At 47.5% G+C, this 11,552-nt stretch overlaps 1 long non-coding RNA gene across 1 annotated transcript; it reads left to right on the forward strand.

Annotated features, from left to right (window-relative positions):
* The first annotated feature begins 8,199 nt into the window (after positions 1–8,199).
* On the forward strand, positions 8,200–11,290 carry LOC143437497 (uncharacterized). The gene is made up of 3 exons (XR_013106940.1): positions 8,200–8,271; positions 10,199–10,308; positions 10,840–11,290. It is a non-coding gene; the product is annotated as an uncharacterized LOC143437497 (long non-coding RNA).
* Positions 11,291–11,552: the final 262 nt, after the last annotated feature.

Here is an 11,552-nt window from a genome sequence, read left to right on the forward strand (position 1 = left end):
AAAATTCACATTTTAAAATAAGCCAGCTGTCCTTCCCCCTGTTGCCTTCACATTCCCGGAAATTCAAATAGCCTTTAACAATGCCAAATCTACGTGGAAATACCATTCCTTTGCTCTGGAAACCCTTAGTAGTTTTCCTTTGTGCTCCAGAAGTATACCTGTGGAGTCCGAAGTCAGACAATTGTTTCTAAAAGAGATAACAACTTGCTGTCATGGACCGACAGAGTCTTCCCATTACATCATAGATAAGAACCACACGTCTGCACTGCAAAGCCCTGCCTTGTCCGGTTTCCCTACCTCTTCAACCCTGTCCTGTCCTCCTCGCCTTCTGACTCCTAAGCCCAGAGTCTAAAGATCTCCTTTGTTCTTTGGGATGTCCTGTTGACTGGGAGGTTGTGGAAGGGTGGGGTGGGGTTTTTGATCTTCGGTTCTAACTGGGGCTGGGGGTGCATTTACACAATTCTCTCCTCCTAGGGAACGTTCCCTTTCAGTTTCTGTTGATTTCATCTTTTCTTTTAGGATTTGGCTCAAGCATCTCCAAGATAGCCCTCAGGGAAGGCCTGATAGGGCAACAATGGCAGGTTATGTAAACAGCAGTCACACCAGTCTCCTTAAGTAGTAAATAAACATCTTTATTTAACTTGCTGTCTGGTAGAACAGTGGTTCTGTGTATTTCTTATTTACTCATCAATTCCTAGAGGAGAAGATTGTTGGTCAAAACTTCAACAGACATTTGGAACAATGAACAGATACCAGGTGCTTTCGTGTGTGGGGTGAGTGGAGCTGGCCTTTGTGGTCCAGTCCTTGTCTGCCTGATCAGACACGTGGAATCTACCTGGCTGAGCTTGCACTTCTACAATGACTTGGAAGAAGCTAATGCCCCTCATCTTCCCCCGCCCCTTGAGACATGGTTCCTCTGTGTAGCCCTGGCTATTCTAGAACTCACTCTATAGACGAGGCTGGCCTCAAACTCAGAGATCCACCTGCCTCTGCCTCCTGAGTCCTGAGATCAAAGGCTTGCACCACCACCACCCAGATTCCTGTTCTTGTTTTTAGGATGATGAAATGGAACCGAAAAGCCTTGTCTAAGGTCTCAGGAGAACTCATGACGGAGTTGAGAAGGTAGGGAGTCAATCCAGCATTCACCTTCTGCAGCACCAAAGGGTCCCCAGTCCACCCCATGTTTCTTTTAGCTCTGCTGGCTCCACCCTCATGACCCATTTGTTGGCCAGAGGATCCATCGAGATTGAGTCACACCGGGATTCATGCAATGTGACATTTGGGGGCATGCACACATTCAGTCAATTGCATATGGTTATTTTCTAGAAGCCAGGAATCCAGACTTCTATACCCCTATGGCAGCCAGTCACACGTTTGCCCTGGTAGTGGGAAGAGGGTAGGACTAAGTACTCTGGAGACACTGAGGTGCTTCTGTGCACAAGGCTCTGCTTCACAAGCAACTCTGAGCAGCCGAGGTTTGCCTCAGTCTCTAGTGAGGGTAACCTGGAGGCAGAGGGTGGTAAAGGTCTAGGACCATATTGGGACAGGATTGGGGAGGTTGCTCCAAGCCCCATAAACTGTTTAACATCTCTGGCTTCAGCCCACTGAAAGCTAACAACATTCCACAGCACCACCCCAGGCTCTAAGACACTGCCAAAAGTCCCCTGGACTGAAAACTAACCCCCCCGCCCCTCCCTCTTTCCACTGTCTGCCCACCAGATATATCCCATCCTGCATGAAGGCTTACATGTGTGTGAGTGTGTACACCCGGATCAGCTGTTAGCCTCTCCAAATATGACTCTCTAAAAGCTGACTCAAGGCAGGCTGGAAAAGTGATGTCATGCTTGTGTGACAGGATGATCCTCAGGTCCCTGGCCTTGACAAACGCGTAGCTAGGACTTCAAGTTTGGAAGGGGAAGGGACTGAGTATAGTTTGAACTTGAAGTGAAGGAGGCCACCTGCAGCACGGAAAGCCCATGTATATTTGGATACCACCTAGGTTGAGATACACAATCCTATCAAAATCCTATCAAAGTCAAGGGCGTAGCTACAGTTGCCTATGGACAATACTATGGAAGAAAAAGGCCAATTAAAAAGAGGAGGGGGAACTTTCACCTTCAGGAGCATAAGACAGGTCAAAGGATTCTAGAAGTACACCCAACAAAGAAGGAGGAGCATCGGGGATGGGGCAAAGCTGTGGAAACAGGAAACCTTTTATCTAAAAAGGAAATGTACCTCCCTTGGGCTGTTGCTAGAATCAACTATGCCAGGACAGTAAGCATTCATAATTTAGCATTAATAAACTTACATAAATGTGTTAAAAAAAAAAAAAGCTCCATCCCACTGTACCTGTTCAGGGTGGTCATGGTGGTCACGCTTAGCCCATAGAGCATGGGTCATTCTGGGAGCACGTTAGCATCCAGGCTCAAAAACCAGAGCACCGCCTCACATCCATCAGGATGGCTACTGTGAAGAAGAGCAGAAGGAAGAAAATAAAAAATAACTAACACCGTCAAGACGTGAAGAGATCAGGACGCTCGTGTGCCCTGGTGAGAATGGATCAAGTTGCAGCTATTTTGGAAAACCAATGTGGAGATTCTTCAAATAATTAAAAGAATTATCTTACGGCATACAATTTTATTTCCTGGTCTATACCTCTAAAATTCCAAGCAGGAGCTCAAAGAATGATTTCTATACTGTGATTGTAGCAGTCTTAGTCAGAACAGCCAAGCAGCCCACGGGCCCAGTGACGAGCAGATAGATAAGGGGGTTACACATATCTTGGAGTATTATTCATCAACACAATATGGATGAGCTTGCAACACACTGTGCTAAGGGAAACGAGGAAGTAACAAAACGACAGACCTTGTATAAATCCACCCTTATGAGCTACCTATAGGAATCCATTTCCTAGAATTGATGGGCAGGATGTGGAGGCAGCGGAGGAGTGGGGAGTTGGTGTTTAATGGGGTCAGTTTCAGTTTAACAGGGGAGAAAGGTTGCTCAACAATATAAATATAGTTAACACTACTGAAAATGGTTTAAAAGGGAAAGGAGAAGGAAGAAGAAGAAGAGGAGGGTGAAGTTTTGTGGGAGAGCTCACTTGATGAAATGAAAGTGAAGTAATCAACTCTCTAAATATAAATTTACATATTTTCATGTCTGTGTGAAGCCAGCTACAGTCTTCCAGGGATTCATGGTAGTGGGCTGTTTCAGTTGGAGCAGGATATTCCACGATCTACTTGTTCTGTATAGTGACATCTGAAAAGATGCTTGCTGGGTTGGAGATGAGAAGGAAACGGGGCTCATTGGGGTGCTTTCACTTTGAGAATCTCCCGCTGCCCACAGAACTCCCAGCCTGGACTTTACTGATGTTTTTACTGTTGTTATTTACTAAGCAGTGACCTCATTCATTAACCATCCTTTAGTAGGTCACATTCAGAGGGGCTTGGGGTTTCCCACTGCACATTGCACTCGTGTGCTGACCGATATAGGTTGCTACAGGACCGAGCAGCAGAACCTTGAGTGATTTTTGCCACACGCTGACTGTGAAGACCCTCCAACAAGGTCTGCACTTTCAATGACCAAGTTTGTGGCTGGGAGTTTCCTGAATGAGTAAGAATTCCTCAGAAAGCCTCCTAGCCTGTGGAGGCTGCTCCTTGTGGCCTGACCACGCCCTCCTACGCCACCAGGAAACGACCAGGAGGAGCCCAGCACGCCCACTTTCCTGATTTCGCGTCTGAGCAATTTGATCAAAAGGTTACTGAAGAGCAGTTCCATGCAAATTGTCAAAAGGTAACTTTTAAAGCATGATAGGAAGGCAGAGAGAGATGACTCAGCATTTAAGAGCACTCACTGCTTGCTCTTGCAGAAGACGGTTCAGTTCCCAGCATTCAACAGGGCAGCTCACAGTCCTGACTTCAGTTCCAGGGGATCTGACGCCCTCTCTGGCCTGCATGTGTACTGCATGCCCGTGCTGCACAGCTATACATACAAGCAAAACACCCACACATGTAAAATAAAAATAATCTTTTTAAAAGTAATGATGAGAAATGAACAAAAATTAAAAATTCTAGTCCCCAGACTAGATGACAAGATATCTCAAACTATGCAGAACTAGTTGATTCGAAGACTAGCTTAGTGATAGAGTGCTGGCCTAGCATCTCAGGGTCCTGGGTTCCATTGCCCAGGTTGTAAAGACAGCTTAGTCATTCTGATGACGCAGTCAGAGTTCATTGATATTGGCAGGTTCGAGGCTGAGGCTAGAACTCAAGGCTAACCTCTTACCTAGCATGAGAGATGCTCCCGGTTGGACCCCTGGTACCTTTGAAGGAGAAGAAAGGAGTACAGCAGGTTTGGAAAAAGCAAGATGCCGATACTTTCTCAAAGCTTTGTGTGGCTGTCCAGGACACAAAGAAACTGGAAAGCATATGTGTTGCTGTTAAGAATGCCAAAGGAACTGATCGATTTAGAAAACAATTTGATGATTTGTTATAAATTGAAACACTCACTCCTCAAGTGTTCTATTCCTAGGCATTTATTCCAAGAGCAACAAAAGTTTATTTCTACACAAAGACACACATGAAAATGTTTGTGGTGGCAATATCCACACAATATCTGGCATCTACAATGCCAGGACTGGAAACAAAATAAGATGTTTGCAGTTGATGGATGGATAAACTGTGGTATGTCCACACAGCAGAAGACTGCTATTCTACAGGGGGAAAAGAGAAAATTGCTGGTGCATGCGATACCATGGGTGAACCTCTAATGCACTATGTTGAATGACAGCAATTAAACACGGAAGGCACACAGCCGTGATTGCATTTATGAGGCAGGCATTTTAAAAAGGCAGAGTTATGGACACAAATATCCGATTAGTGGTTGCCTGGAGCCAGGGATGCGGAGAGGGACTGACAAGAAAGGGTCACTGTAGAAGTGTTTAAGGAATAGTCTGGAGCTCTTCTCTTGCTCTCTCCTCTTGCCCTCTTCTCCCTCTCTTCTCATCCCCCTCCCCCCTTTCTCCAAGTGCTCATGGTCAGCCTCTACTTTCTTTCTCTCCTCCCACCCCCTCTTCCTCTTAACTCCCCTCCCCATGCCCTGAATAAACTCTATTCTATATTCTAAAAAACAAAAAACAAACAAAAACAACAACAACAACAACAAAAAGAAATAATTTATATTCTGCTTGCAGTAGGGGTAACATGACAGTGTAAACTAACTCACAGGCCTAAACTCAAAGGGTGAGTACTTCAAGCCAGGCATAAGTAGTGGCGCACGCCTTTAATCCCAGAACTCGGGAGGCAGAAGCAGTCGGATTCTAAATTCAAGGCCAGCCTGGTCTACAGAGTAAATTCCAGGATAGCCAGGGCTACACAGAGAGACCCTATTTTCAAACAAACAAACAAACAAACAAACAAAGAAAAAAATGGGCTCTCGCAGAATGTTTGAATCCCTCCTTTTGTAAAGGGTAGTCCAGGCTCTTCTGTAATAAACCTTCATGGATCTCCCTCCCTCCTCAGTTAAGAGCCCACATGAACCAAACACACAGTTATCAATAAACTGTGTGGCTATGGGCAGTCACTACTCTCATCCAAGGCTTCTATGGTGGGTCCTGCCATCACAGGGCCACTAATTACTGGTTCTGTGAAGTCTGAGCTAATTTGTTTTGTCGAAGTCTTTGTCCACTTGTTTTGGGGGTATGCATACATAAGACCTGCCCACTCCATACTGGACTATTGCATGCTTGTCAGTCACGTTACCACTAACTGGGTTATGCCCCTTAGACCCGAGAGACTCTGCACAGGGTCAGCACCCATTTTAACTTAATAGGTTTCAAACATTGAAAGCCTGTTCACACAATGTGACGGTGATGTCCTCTTTCCTCTGGTCCCTCTCCTTTCAGTAGACAAGTCTGTTTTTAAAACATCTATTCATTTATTGTAGGAGTATCCCACATGTCATGGTGTGTGTGTGTGTGTGTGTGTGTGTCCACACATAGGCACACATTTGTGAAGACAATCTACAGGAGTCAGTTCTCTTACCATAAGGATTCCAAGGACTGACATATTGCTAGGTTTTACAGCAAGTGCTCTTACACAGAAAGTCATCTCACAGATCCAAAAGTGTTCTATCTTAATTCCTCCTGATTTGAGGACTCAGGACTGAACACAGAGCTGGGCTAGACCATACAGTAAACCCTGAACTCAAGCCTTCATTTTTAACACAGTCCGAGGCCCAAAGGTGGGTCCTCTGCACTAGACTTCCTGCAGGTTGTAATCAGTGTGGCTGGCTGCTTAGTGATTCGCATTCTGCCCTTGCATAATCAACCCCAGGAGAAGCAAAGGGACAAAAATGTCTTCATTATAGATTCACTCAGTGCTCCTTTGAATGGCTGTAATACCATACTGTCTATTCCCAATTAGATCAATCTAACCTAACTTGGTCACTTTCTGATTAGATCAAAGAGTTCATAGCATCTCTATTCTGCAGTGAATAAGTGTACATTGAGGAACTACTATGTTCCAAGTACATTATGCACTTGGCCAAAGACAAACCACATTGGAGCCACATGCCTAGGAGAATGTGACCAGTGCAGGGAATGAGAGGGGAGAGCCACAAACTGAAGCTTCCTGTAGAATTTCATCAGTGTTGGAACCAGACAACCATGGATCTCGTCTTCCAACAAATCACTAACCCACTTATATATGTACCCATACCCACCCAGATGTGTTGACTCGGCATACATGAGAGGCACAAGGAAGCTTGAAGAATCCAGAAAAGGAGATATACCATGTCTTCAGGTCACTTTGAACTCAGAGTCTGAGATCCAAAAGGTACACAGATGCTTAACTGGCTGCCTCATACCCTTCAGCCTCCTCTGTATACCCCTAAAACATCACACAAATGTCCTAGTTACTTTTCTATTGCGTTACTTTTTTTCTATTGTGTTTACTTTTCTATTGTGTTACTCTTCTATACGTTGTCAAGGCAATGTATAGAAGAAAAAGGTTATTGAGGGCTTACACTTTCAGAGGGTTACAGCCCATGATCATCATGGCAGGGAGCACGGAGGCAGGCGGGCAGGCAGGCAGTTAGGTAGGCAGGCAGGCGGGCGGGCAGGCAGGCAGGCAGGCAGGCAGGCAGGCGGGCGGGCGGGCGGGCAGGCATGGTGCTGAAACAATAGCTGAGAGCTCACATCCCGCATGAGATGGGAGAGCTAACCCAGGCAATAGCCAGGGCTTTTGAAGCCCCAAAGCCCAACCCAAGTGACACACCTCTTTCAATAAGGCTACACCTCCTAATCCTTACCAAAGAATTCCACCAGCCAGAGACCAAGCAGTTGCATATATGAGGCTATGGTGGCCATTCTCACTTAAACAACCACAATGAATTACTTGGGAGCCCATAGGGCAGGGATGAAAATCTGTGCACAGTGACTAGGAAGAGTCCAAGCCTGGCTGGGTCGTAGAAGGTGAAAGCCAATTTGAGCACATTTTATTGTATTAATGGTGCATTTGTGTTTCTTGGGTTTGAATAGAGATTGAGGTGAGTTCATGTCGCTGGCAATGACTCCAAGAGCAAACCTTAAGGAAAAAGTTATATTTTCAGGAAACCCTCAGCCTTCCAGTACAGAAAAACACACCTCTCCTTGCCTGTTGCACCAAAAATACTTGCAGAGCCCTGGGGGCGGGGTGGGGTGGGGTGGGGATGGAGTGACAACCGCCAGTGTCTTGTTCATTGGTATGGGACTCAGTATGTATGTAGCCCAGGTATGTAGTCCAGGCTGGCCTGCAACTTCCTGCCTCGGAAATGCGGTGTGGGTTTGTGCCACCATACCCTGCTCTGTCAATCATTGTGAAGGGCTCGTTTTGAGCCATACACACATGTGCGTGTCTTTATGCGCGCGCGTGTGTGTCATTTGCACTGGAAACGGCCGCTGAGTGAGCGGTCCCTGGGAAGAGGAGGCCTCTCGCAGCTTGCAGGGCTGGTGTGTGAACTCTCCCCGGCCCTGTTGTTTACTTCTCCAAAGTTTTTGTTCTGCTGCGGGAAGCTGCGCCCGCGGCTCCTCAGATGTTATTTATCTTTTCCTGCGAGGGACTTGTGACAGTCCAGGGTGTTGTGTATCCTGTGTGATTGTTTATCGCCCAGCCCATGCCCTGGCCAGAGCAGCTTCTGGGTCGGCACTTCACGTCCCGAACGCAGCGGCTACGTGAGCGCCGAGGGCGGGGAGGTGACACTTTGGCCGAGGCCCTGACCTCGGGCTCCCAGGTGGGCGATGCTGATGTGCGCTGTCCCAATCGCCTCCTGCCTCCATAACCTCGAGCGGCTGCCGGCTCCGAATACCCCGCTGGGCACGCGTGGGACACAGGCGCTCAGTCACCTGTGTCTGGGCTGGGTGTGGGATCGGTCCTCACTGAGAGGCCGTGGGGGTTTCGAGCTGCAGCGAGCGGCTAACGTAGGTGCAGCTCAGTGACCGGGAAACTGTTTGTTTGTTTTTCCTTTCTTTTTCCCCCTCCATTTCTCTGCTCTTCTTTGCTCTTTTCCAGTCGGTTCCAAACTCTGGGGACCCACCAAAGGTGCACAAACCTGCAGAAAGGAATGCATTGTTCAGCCTGAGCACCGCTGCATACACTTGCACACATATTCATATGCATACACATACCTATAGTGATACTACACACAGGCTCATCATGCACACACACATACACACACAAACGCCTGTAGGTTCATGCACACTCTTACACATACACACACACACACACACACACACACACAAAGAGAGAGAGAGAGAGAGAGAGAGAGAGAGAGAGAGAGAGAGAGAGAGAGAGAGAGACACGCTAGCCCTGCAGGGAAGGATCAAACGCTCATGGTGGCCCCAGGTCTATTTTCTCAGGCGCCCTTCCCCATCACACATTGTTAGCGGGACAATGGGCTCCTGTGTCAGTCTTATTGGCACCAGTTTTGTACGATGCAGGAAACAGCATTTCCTTTCGGCGCTGGAAAATTCACTTGGATGGTGCTTTTCCCTTTTTATTGAGAATGCTCACACACCCCGGGAAACGCGAGCTCCCGGAGAGGGGAAGGAGCAGCAGAGGTAGACATCCCGAGGGCTCCAGCCGCGTCCCGGCCCCTTCCCGCTCAGCGCGCCGCTGGCCTCTGCCAGAAGAGGAAGCCGGACCTGAAACAATGAGATGGGCCGGGTGTCTTAGCCGTGACCCTCCCACTGGGGCCATCGGAGATGGCCGTGCCAAGTCCCCCTGGCCTCGGCGGCTAGGGCAGAAGCGAGCTTAGCGGGAGGGGTTCCCCACTGCCCGGAGACCCCCACCTCTGTGTATGGCTGGCTGTGCCAAGCCATAGGAGAAACTGCCCAGGTGGTCCCTGGTTTTACTAACTAAATCGCTAGTTAGCCTTCCCTAGTTCCAGGGCTGAAACTGTGCTTAGCCTGAGGGAGGCCCAGTGGGGGGAGGGGAGAGGGCGTGCGTGCGTTGAGGGGAAACGTGTACAAAGTCTAGTACCAACTAGAAAAAAAAAAGAAACGCCTCCTATCTCACTTAAGAGTTCTATTTTGACATTCATCTCACCCTGGCCTCAGTTATACAGTAGTTCTGGTTTCTTAGAATAGTACTTAGATTGGAAAATTGGGGGTGGGGTTAGGGATTAGGGGGCACAGTAGGTGATCTATCACTTAAAAGACACTACCCGGCTGCTGCCCATGCCACCATCTCGCTTTGTTCAGTTACTGATGACCACACTGACACCCAAACGTTGAACCTACAGAGAACGTTTGTGTATTTATGACATTCACGCCTCTTTTTTGTTTTTTCGAGACAGGGTTTGTCTGTGTAGCCCTGGCTGTCCTGGAACTCACTCTGTAGACCAGGCTGGCCTCGAACTCTGCCTCCCAAGTGCTGGGATTAAAGGCGTGCGCCACCACCGCCCGGCTGACATTCAAGCCTCTTAAGATGCACTATTTGTGCACTTCGTCCTTCTACACTAAGCTGTGGTGTGGGCTGCTCTCCTTGAGAAGAGGACAGTGTGGGGCGGAGAGGGGGAGGGGAGGGGGGGGGAGGGGGAGGGAAGGAGAGGAAATTGGAAATGTATTTCCACTCCCCTTTCATTAATCTGCTACAAACTGGGAACATTTGATGGAAATTGGAAATGCTGCTGATAAATTTATTACATTTATGTATTTTAGGTGCAGGGGCGGGGCACACTCAAGTCACGATGTGCACATGGAAGTCAGAAGACAGCTTATGGGAGTCACTTCTTGCCTTCCTCTGTGTGAGTCCTGAGGATGGAACTCAGGTATGCAGGTTTGAGGCTAGCCCCTTTCCAAGCTAAGCCAGCCCCCCTGCCTGGAAATTCAGGTTTTTGAACACGTTATTTCCCATCTCATTTTTAGACTACTGATCTTAGTTCTTTATATTTCTTCTTTCTCTGTTGGCAAACGTTGAGAATGAAAGTTCAGATCTCGCACTTGCTAGGCAATTGCGGTGCTGCCGAGCCACTTACCTACCCCGTCCCTCAGGCTAAGACGGAACTGGAGAAGGCTGGGAAGACTTGAGGCCTTTCCTAGCTAACTTGAGTCATTAAGGATTCATTGACAGAATAGGCCTGATGTTGGCAGCAGCTTCTAAACCTCAAGTTCAAACCTTTTTTCCTGACTACACAGCCTGAGCCTCTCTCTTCCCCAGCTGTGAGGGTCAATAGTCTGTAAAACAATACAGCAATGTTTAAATCCCCTGGGGAAGCACTTAAAGGAGCGCTAGGCCACCCGTTGTAACATCCCCGTGGATCTCTAATTGCTTTGTTTTCTGTGTTCCTCCCACCTTGTAGGTCTTCTGTTTGGAGCTTTGTGGGGCCAGATGTGAAAACTCAAACGTTCTCTGCTTCTTGAATGAATGCATGAATGAATTAATGATTGTTTTCCATGGTTTTTATACGCCTGGGGAAAAGAAGGTGGTCTGGAAAAAAAAAAAAAAAAACCCGCACTTGGAAAACTTTTAATCAAACAAAGGTTTGCCTCATCCCCGTGGGAGCCAGAGCAAAGGGAGGCCTAGGGTGACAGAGTGGGCAGAAGCCTTTGGTACAGCGTTCACGTTCTTTGAAGAATCCCTCCTCTTTGAAAAGTCCCCCACTAGGCACTTTAGAAAAATCCCTGCAGGGAGGAGGGCCACATTTGGGATGTAAATAAATAAAATATATTCATTTAAAAAAAAAAGAAAAAGAAAACTCCCTGCTACTCCTAAGAGTTAAGAGTCACACTGGCTTTTAGACCTAGTGTGCCAATCTGCATTGAACCTGTTGACGTATTTGTGACTAGTTTGTTTAAAATATTTTATATATATATGAGTGTTTTCCTGGTGTATGTCAATGTGTCACGTGTGTGCCTAGTGCCTGAGAAGGTCAGAAGAGGACATCTTATGCCCTGGAACTGGAGTGACACACAGTTCTGAGCTGCCATGTGGGTGCTGGGAACTGAACCTGGGTCTTCGGCAAGAACAGCAAGCTCTCTTAACTGTGGGTCCATCTCTCCCGTCCCTCAGTTG

Source organism: Arvicanthis niloticus, chromosome 24, assembly GCF_011762505.2.
Source record: "Arvicanthis niloticus isolate mArvNil1 chromosome 24, mArvNil1.pat.X, whole genome shotgun sequence".
Lineage (NCBI taxonomy): Eukaryota > Metazoa > Chordata > Mammalia > Rodentia > Muridae > Arvicanthis > Arvicanthis niloticus.